At 39.7% G+C, this 8328-nt stretch overlaps 1 protein-coding gene across 1 annotated transcript in view; it reads left to right on the top strand.

The window, feature by feature from the left end:
- kalrnb (kalirin RhoGEF kinase b) overlaps positions 1-8328 on the top strand; it is a gene marked incomplete at its 5' end in the record, with an annotated part of 412121 nt that overhangs the window by 2664 nt on the left and 401129 nt on the right. The window lies entirely within an intron of this gene.

The raw sequence follows: 8328 nt of genomic DNA, 5'->3' as shown, positions 1-8328 counted from the left end.
CTCAGTACTAATGTATTGTCTCTCTCTCTCTCAGTACTAATGTGTTGTCTCTCTCTCTCTCAGTACTAATGTATTGTCTCTCTCTCAGTACTAATGTATTGTCTCTCTCTCTCTCAGTACTAATGTATTGTCTCTCTCTCTCAGTACTAATGTATTGTCTCTCTCTCTCAGTACTAATGTAGTCTCTCTCTCTCTCAGTACTAATGTATTCTCTCTCTCTCTCAGTACTAATGTATTGTCTCTCTCTCTCAGTACTAATGTATTGTCTCTCTCTCTCAGTACTAATGTGTTGTCTCTCTCTCTCTCAGTACTAATGTATTCTCTCTCTCTCAGTACTAATGTATTGTCTCTCTCTCAGTACTAATGTATTGTCTCTCTCTCTCAGTACTAATGTATTCTCTCTCTCTCTCAGTACTAATGTAGTCTCTCTCTCTCTCTCAGTACTAATGTATTGTCTCTCTCTCTCAGTACTAATGTATTCTCTCTCTCTCTCAGTACTAATGTAGTCTCTCTCTCTCTCAGTACTAATGTATTCTCTCTCTCTCTCAGTACTAATGTATTGTCTCTCTCTCTCAGTACTAATGTATTGTCTCTCTCTCTCTCAGTACTAATGTGTTGTCTCTCTCTCTCTCAGTACTAATGTATTGTCTCTCTCTCAGTACTAATGTATTGTCTCTCTCTCTCAGTACTAATGTATTGTCTCTCTCTATCAGTACTAATGTATTCTCTCTCTCTCTCAGTACTAATGTATTGTCTCCCTCTCTCAGTACTAATGTATTCTCTCTCTCAGTACTAATGTATTCTCTCTCTCACTACTAATGTAGTCTCTCTCTCTCTCAGTACTAATGTAGTCTCTCTCTCTCTCAGTACTAATGTATTGTCTCTCTCTCTCTCAGTACTAATGTATTGTCTCTCTCTCAGTACTAATGTATTCTCTCTCTCAATACTAATGTATTGTCTCTCTCTCAGTACTAATGTATTGTCTCTCTCTCAGTACTAATGTATTCTCTCTCTCAGTACTAATGTGTTGTCTCTCTCTCTCAGTACTGATGTATTCTCTCTCTCTCAGTACTAATGTATTCTCTCTCTCTCTCTCAGTACTAATGTATTGTCTCTCTCTCTCAGTACTAATGTATTCTCTCTCTCTCTCTCAGTGCTAATGTATTGTCTGTCTCTCTCTCTCAGTACTAATGTATTGTCTCTCTCTCTCAGTACTAATGTATTGTCTCTCTCTCAGTACTAATGTATTGTCTCTCTCTCTCTCTCTCTCTCTCTCTCAGTACTAATGTATTGTCTCTCTCTCTCTCAGTACTAATGTAGTCTCTCTCTCTCTCAGTACTAATGTATTGTCTCTCTCTCAGTACTAATGTAGTCTCTCTCTCTCTCAGTACTAATGTATTCTCTCTCTCTCTCAGCACTAATTTATTCTCTCTCTCTCTCTCAGTACTAATGTAGTCTCTCTCTCTCTCAGTACTAATGTATTCTCTCTCTCTCTCTCTCTCAGTACTAATGTATTGTCTCTCTCTCTCAGTGCTAATGTATTGTCTCTCTCTCTCAGTACTAATGTATTGTCTCTCTCTCTCTCAGTACTAATGTATTCTCTCTCTCTCAGTACTAATGTATTCTCTCTCTCTCAGTACTAATGTATTGTCTCTCTCTCTCACTACTAATGTATTGTCTCTCTCTCTCAGTACTAATGTATTCTCTCTCTCTCTCTCAGTACTAATGTATTCTCTCTCTCTCAGTACTAATGTATTGTCTCTCTCTCAGTACTAATGTATTGTCTCTCTCTCTCAGTACTAATGTATTCTCTCTCTCTCAATACTAATGTATTGTCTCTCTCTCTCTCTCAGTACTAATGTATTGTCTCTCTCTCTCAGTACTGATGTATTGTCTCTGTCTCTCAGTACTAATGTATTGTCTCTCTCTCTCAGTACTAATGTATTGTCTCTCTCTCTCTCTCAGTACTAATGTAGTCTCTCTCTCTCAGTACTAATGTATTGTCTCTCTCTCTCAGTACTGATGTATTGTCTCTCTCTCTCAGTACTAATGTATTGTCTCTCTCTCTCTCTCTCAGTACTAATGTATTGTTTCTCTCTCTCAGTACTAATGTATTGTCTCACTCTCAGTGCTAATGTAGTCTCTCTCTCTCTCAGTACTAATGTATTCTCTCTCTCTCTCAGCACTAATGTATTCTCTCTCTCTCTCTCAGTACTAATGTAGTCTCTCTCTCTCTCTCTCAGTACTAATGTATTCTCTCTCTCTCTCAGTACTAATGTATTGTCTCTCTCTCTCAGAACTAATGTAGTCTCTCTCTCTCTCAGTACTAATGTATTGTCTCTCTCTCTCTCTCTCTCTCTCTCTCTCTCTCAGTACTAATGTATTGTCTCTCTCTCTCTCTCTCTCAGTACTAATGTATTGTCTCTCTCTCTCAGTACTGATGTATTGTCTCTCTCTCTCAGTACTAATGTATTGTCTCTCTCTCTCAGTACTGATGTATTGTCTCTCTCTCTCTCAGTACTAATGTAGTCTCTCTCTCTCTCAGTACTAATGTATTGTCTCTCTCTCTCAGTACTAATGTATTCTCTCTCTCTCTCAGTAGTAATGTATTGTCTCTCTCTCTCAGTACTAATGTATTCTCTCTCAGTACTAATGTATTGTCTCTCTCTCTCAGTACTGATGTATTGTCTCTCTCTCTCTCAGTACTAATGTATTGTCTCTCTCTCTCAGTACTAATGTATTGTCTCTCTCTCTCTCAGTACTAATGTAGTCTCTCTCTCTCTCTCTCTCTCTCTCTCAGTACTAATGTATTGTCTCTCTCTCTCTCTCTCTCTCTCTCTCTCTCTCTCTCTCTCTCTCTCTCAGTACTAATGTATTGTCTCTCTCTCAGTACTGATGTATTGTCTCTCTCAGTACTAATGTATTGTCTCTCTCTCTCTCAGTACTGATGTATTGTCTCTCTCTCTCTCAGTACTAATGTATTGTCTCTCTCTCTCACTACTGATGTATTGTCTCTCTCTCTCAGTACTGATGTATTGTCTCTCTCTCTCAGTACTAATGTATTGTCTCTCTCTCTCTCTCAGTACTAATGTATTGTCTCTCTCTCTCAGTACTAATGTATTGTCTCTCTCTCTCCTAGTACTAATGTATTCTCTCTATCTCTCAGTACTAATGTATTGTCTCTTTCTCTCAGTACTAATGTATTGTCTCTCTCTCTCCCAGTACTAATGTATTGTCTCTCTCTCTCAGTACTAATGTATTGTCTCTCTCTCTCAGTACTAATTTATTGTCTCTCTCTCAGTACTAATGTATTGTCTCTCTCTCTCTCTCAGTACTAATGTATTCTCTCTCTCTCTCAGTACTAATGTATTGTCTCTCTCTCAGTACTAATGTATTCTCTCTCTCTCTCAGTACTAATGTATTGTCTCTCTCTCAGTACTAATGTATTGTCTCTCTCTCTCTCAGTACTAATGTATTGTCTCTCTCTCCCTCAGTACCAATGTATTCTCTCTCTCTCAGTACTAATGTTTTGTCTCTCTCTCTCAGTACTAATGTATTGTCTCTCTCTCTCAGTACTAATGTATTCTCTCTCTCTCTCTCAGTACTAATGTATTGTCTCTCTCTCTCAGTACTAATGTATTCTCTCTCTCTCAGTACTAATGTAGGCTCTCTCTCTCTCAGTACTAATGTATTGTCTCTTTCTCTCAGTACTAATGTGTTGTCTCTCTCTCTCTCTCAGTACTAATGTATTGTCTCTCTCTCTCTCAGTACTAATGTAGTCTCTCTCTCTCAGTACTAATATATTGTCTCTCTCTCTCTCTCAGTACTAATGTATTGTCTCTCTCTCTCTCTCAGTACTAATGTATTGTCTCTCTCTCTCTCTCAGTACTAATGTATTGTCTCTCTCTCTCTCAGTACTAATGTATTGTCTCTCTCTCTCAGTGCTAATGTATTGTCTCTCTCTCTCTCAGTACTAATGTATTTTCTCTCTCTCTCTCGGTACTAATGTATTGTCTCTCTCTCTCAGTGCTAATGTATTGTCTCTCTCTCTCAGTACTAATGTATTCTCTCTCTCTCTCTCAGTACTAATGTATTCTCTCTCTCAGTACTAATGTATTGTCTCTCTCTCTCTCTCTCTCTCAGTACTAATGTATTGTCTCTCTCTCTTCGTACTAATGTACTGTCTCTCTCTCTCACTACTAATGTATTCTCTCTCTCTCAGTACTAATGTATTTTCTCTCAGTACTAATGTATTGTCTCTCTCTCTCAGTACTGATGTATTCACTCTCTCTCTCAGTACTAATGTATTCTCTCTCTCTCAGTACTAATGTATTCTCTCTCTCTCTCAGTACTGATGTATTCACTCTCTCTCTCAGTACTAATGTATTCTCTCTCTCTCTCAGTACATATGTATTGTCTCTCTCTCTCAGTACTGATGTATTAACTCTCTCTCTCAGTACTAACGTATTCTCTCTCTCTCTCTCTCTCTCTCTCTCTCTCTTTCTCTCTCTCTCTCTCTCAGTACTGATGTATTGTCTCTCTCTCTCAGTACTGACGTATTCACTCTCTCTCTCAGTACTAATGTATTCTCTCTCCCTCAGTACTAATGTATTGTCTCTCTCTCTCAGTACTGACGTATTCACTCTCTCTCATTACTAATGTATTCTCTCTCCCTCAGTACTAATGTATTCTCTCTCTCGCTCAGTACTAATGTATTCTCTCTCTCTCAGTGCTAATGTATTCACTCTCTCTCTCTCAGTACTAATGTATTGTCTCTCTCTCTCAGTGCTAATGTAGTCCCTCTCTCTCTCAGTACTAATGTATTGTCTCTCTCTCTCAGTACTAATGTATTCTCTCTCTCTCTCAGTACTAATGTATTGTCTCTCTCTCTCAGTACTAATGTATTCTCTCTCTCTCAGTACTGATGTATTCATTCTCTCTCTCTCAGTACTAATGTATTCTCTCTCAGTACTGATGTATTGTCCCTCTCTCTCAGTACTAATGTATTCTCTCACTCTCAGTACTGATGTATTCACTCTCTCTCTCTCAGTACTAATGTATTCTCTCTCAGTACTGATGTATTGTCTCTCTCTCTCAGTACTGATGTATTGTCTCTCTCTCAGCACTAATGTATTCTCTCTCTCAGTACTAATGTATTCTCTCTCTCAGTACTGATGTATTCTCTCTCTCTCTCAGTACTGATGTATTCACTCTCTCTCAGTACTAATGTATTGTCTCTCTCTCAGTGCTAATGTATTCTCTCTCTCTCTCAGTACTGATGTATTCACTCTCTCTCTCTCAGTACTAATGTACTCTCTCTCTCTCAGTACTGATGTATTGTCTCTCTCTCTCAGTACTGATGTATTGTCTCTCTCTCAGCACTAATGTATTCTCTCTCTCAGTACTGATGTATTCTCTCTCTCTCTCAGTACTGATGTATTCACTCTCTCTCTCAGTACTAATGTATTGTCTCTCTCTCAGTGCTAATGTATTCGCTCTCTCTCTCAGTGCTAATATATTGTCTCTCTCTCTCAGTACTGATGTATTCACTCTCTCTTTCAGTACTAATGTATTCTCTCTCAGTGCTGATGTATTCTCTCTCTCGCTCAGTACTGATGTATTCACTCTCTCTCTCAGTGCTAATGTATTGTCTCTCTCTCTCAATGCTAATGTATTCTCTCTCTCTCTCAGTACTAATGTATTGTCTCTCTCTCTCAGTACTAATGTATTGTCTCTCTCTCTCAGTACTAATGTATTCTCTCTCGCTCAGTACTAATGTATTCTCTCTCTCTCTCAGTACTGATGTATTCGCTCTCTCTCAGTGCTGATGTATTGTCTCTCTCTCTCAGTACTGAAGTATTCACTCTCTCTCTCTCAGTACTAATGTATTCTCTCTCTCTCTCAGTACTGATGTATTCACTCTCTCTCTCAGTACTGATGTATTCTCTCTCTCTCTCAGTACTGATGTATTCACTCTCTTTCTCCGTACTCATGTATTGTCTCTCTCTCTCAGTACTAATGTATTCTCTCTCTCTCTCAGTACTGATGTATTCACTCTCTCTCTCTCAGTACTAATGTATTGTCTCTCTCTCTCAGTACTAATGTATTCTCTCTCTCAGTACCGATGTATTCACTCTCTCTCTCTGAGTACTAATGTATTCTCTCTCTCTCAATACTGATATATTCACTCTCTTTCTCAGTACTAATGTATTGTCTCTCTCTCTCAGTACTAATGTATTCACTCTCTCTCTCTCAGTACTAATGTATTCTCTCTCTCTCTCTCAGTACTGATGTATTCACTCTCTCTCAGTACTAATGTATTCTCTCTCTCTCAGTACTGATGTATTCTCTCTCTCAGTACTGATGTATTCACTCTCTCTCTCAGTACTAATGTATTCTCTCTCTCTCAGTACTAATGTATTCTCTCTCTCAGTACTAATGTATTCTCATATTCTCTCTCTCTCAGTTCAATTCAATGATGCTTTATTGGGATGACTGCAGTAATTACAATGTTGCCAAAGCAGGTGACAACAAAACAGGTCAACAGAGTGCTAAACAAACAAAAAAGGAAAAAGGAATACAGAGATCTGACAGAAACATAGAGCAGCACTTGAACAGCAACTGACAGTAACTGACAGTGTTTTGGTCACTCACTGACCCTTAGGTTATGGCATTCTGACACATATTGTGCTGCAGGGTGTGACCTTTGACCCTCTCCTAAAATAAGTGGCCATAGTTCTTTCTCATCCAGCAGTAGAACATTTGGAATCTAGTTTTCAAATGTCTCCTGGTATTTTTCTCTTATGTTCTGGAATTTCTCACAATTTAGCAGGAAGTGCATCTCTGTCTCGACCTCACCTGTCCTACAGTGACCACACATTCTTTGCTCTTTTGGTAGCCAAGATGTTTTTTGTGTCTGCCCTTTTCAGTGGCTAGACTGTGGTCAGTGAGCCTGTACATGGTAAGGATGTGTCTCTGCTGACTGTCTCTGACAGTGGACAGACAGTCAGCCAATTTGTCTTCTCTTTTTAGGGCCCGATAACGTTCTCATTTGAGTTGTCATTTGGTTTCTATGTCCCAGTGTTCCACATATATGAGTTGTTGCGTTGTGTGATGATGTGGTTTACTCTAGTGTGTGGTTGGTCAGCAGTGCTAGTCTGAAAGTCATCTATGTCAGTGGTTACGGGGTCAGTTAGTTTCACAACCAGCTGACTGAGGGGACTCTTTCTTTGCTCTTGGATTTGGAATGCTTTAGATTGCAGTGTGTGGTGGGGACTTAATTTAAGGTGCATCCAGAATTTAAGTGATCTGTTTTGGATATTTATTATCAACAGGAAACAGCCCGATTCTGCCCTGCATGCATTTGTTGGTGTTTTCCTTTGTATGTTTAGAAGTTGTCAACAGAATTCTGCATGCAGGGCTTCTATTGGATGTTTGTCTCATCTAGTGTAGTCTTGCTGACTGAGTGGACCCCGTGCTTCACTTCCATATACTGCAACAAGCAGGAGGACACTGTCAAAGACTTTGGACCAGATTTTAATTGGGATGTCTGTTTTATAGAATTGTCTTTTTATTGCATAGAAAGCTCTTCGGGCTTTCTCTTTAAGTGCATTCACTGCCAGACCAATGCTTCCCGAGGCACTGACCCTCAGTCCCACTGACCCTCAGTCCCAGGTCATCATATCCAAAGGAATTGAATAGAGTGCAACTGGACTTGGTAAAAATCTGAAGACGTTTCGCCTCTCATCCAAGGGGCTTCATCAGTTCGTGCCTTTCTGACTAGACCAAGCTAGTCTGACTGGCTGGTGAGGAGTTGTTAACGACTCCAAAGAGGATAAATATCTGAGTTTCATCACCAGCCAGTCAGACTAGCTTGGTCTAGTCAGAAAGGCACGAACTGATGAAGCCTCTTGGATGAGAGGCAAAACGTCTTCACGGATTTTTACCAAGTCCAGTTGCACTCTATTCAATTCCTTTGGATAACCATGACCTGGATGAATGAGAACATTCACAGACAGGTCATCATAGTTTAACGTGTGCTCTAGGGCGGTGTTACCTAGAGTAAATAGGTGTCTACTTTCCTGACACCAGGGCTTCTTCTGGAAGATCATAATTTTTGTCTTTTGTAAGTTTACTGTCAGGGCCAAGTTCTCTAGCAGATCCAGATGCTGCTGTAGACCCTGTTCTGTGGGTGACAGCAGCACCAGCTCATCTGCATAGAGCAAGAATTTAACTTCCGTGTTGTTTAGGGTGAGGCCAGGAGCTGCAGATTGTTCCAGTAACACCACTAACTCAGTGATGTAGATATTGAACAGGGTTGGACTCAAA

The sequence above is a fragment of the Lampris incognitus genome, chromosome 21 (assembly GCF_029633865.1).
Source record: "Lampris incognitus isolate fLamInc1 chromosome 21, fLamInc1.hap2, whole genome shotgun sequence".
NCBI classification, from domain to species: domain Eukaryota; kingdom Metazoa; phylum Chordata; class Actinopteri; order Lampriformes; family Lampridae; genus Lampris; species Lampris incognitus.
This window is presented reverse-complemented; position numbering and strand designations above follow the sequence as displayed.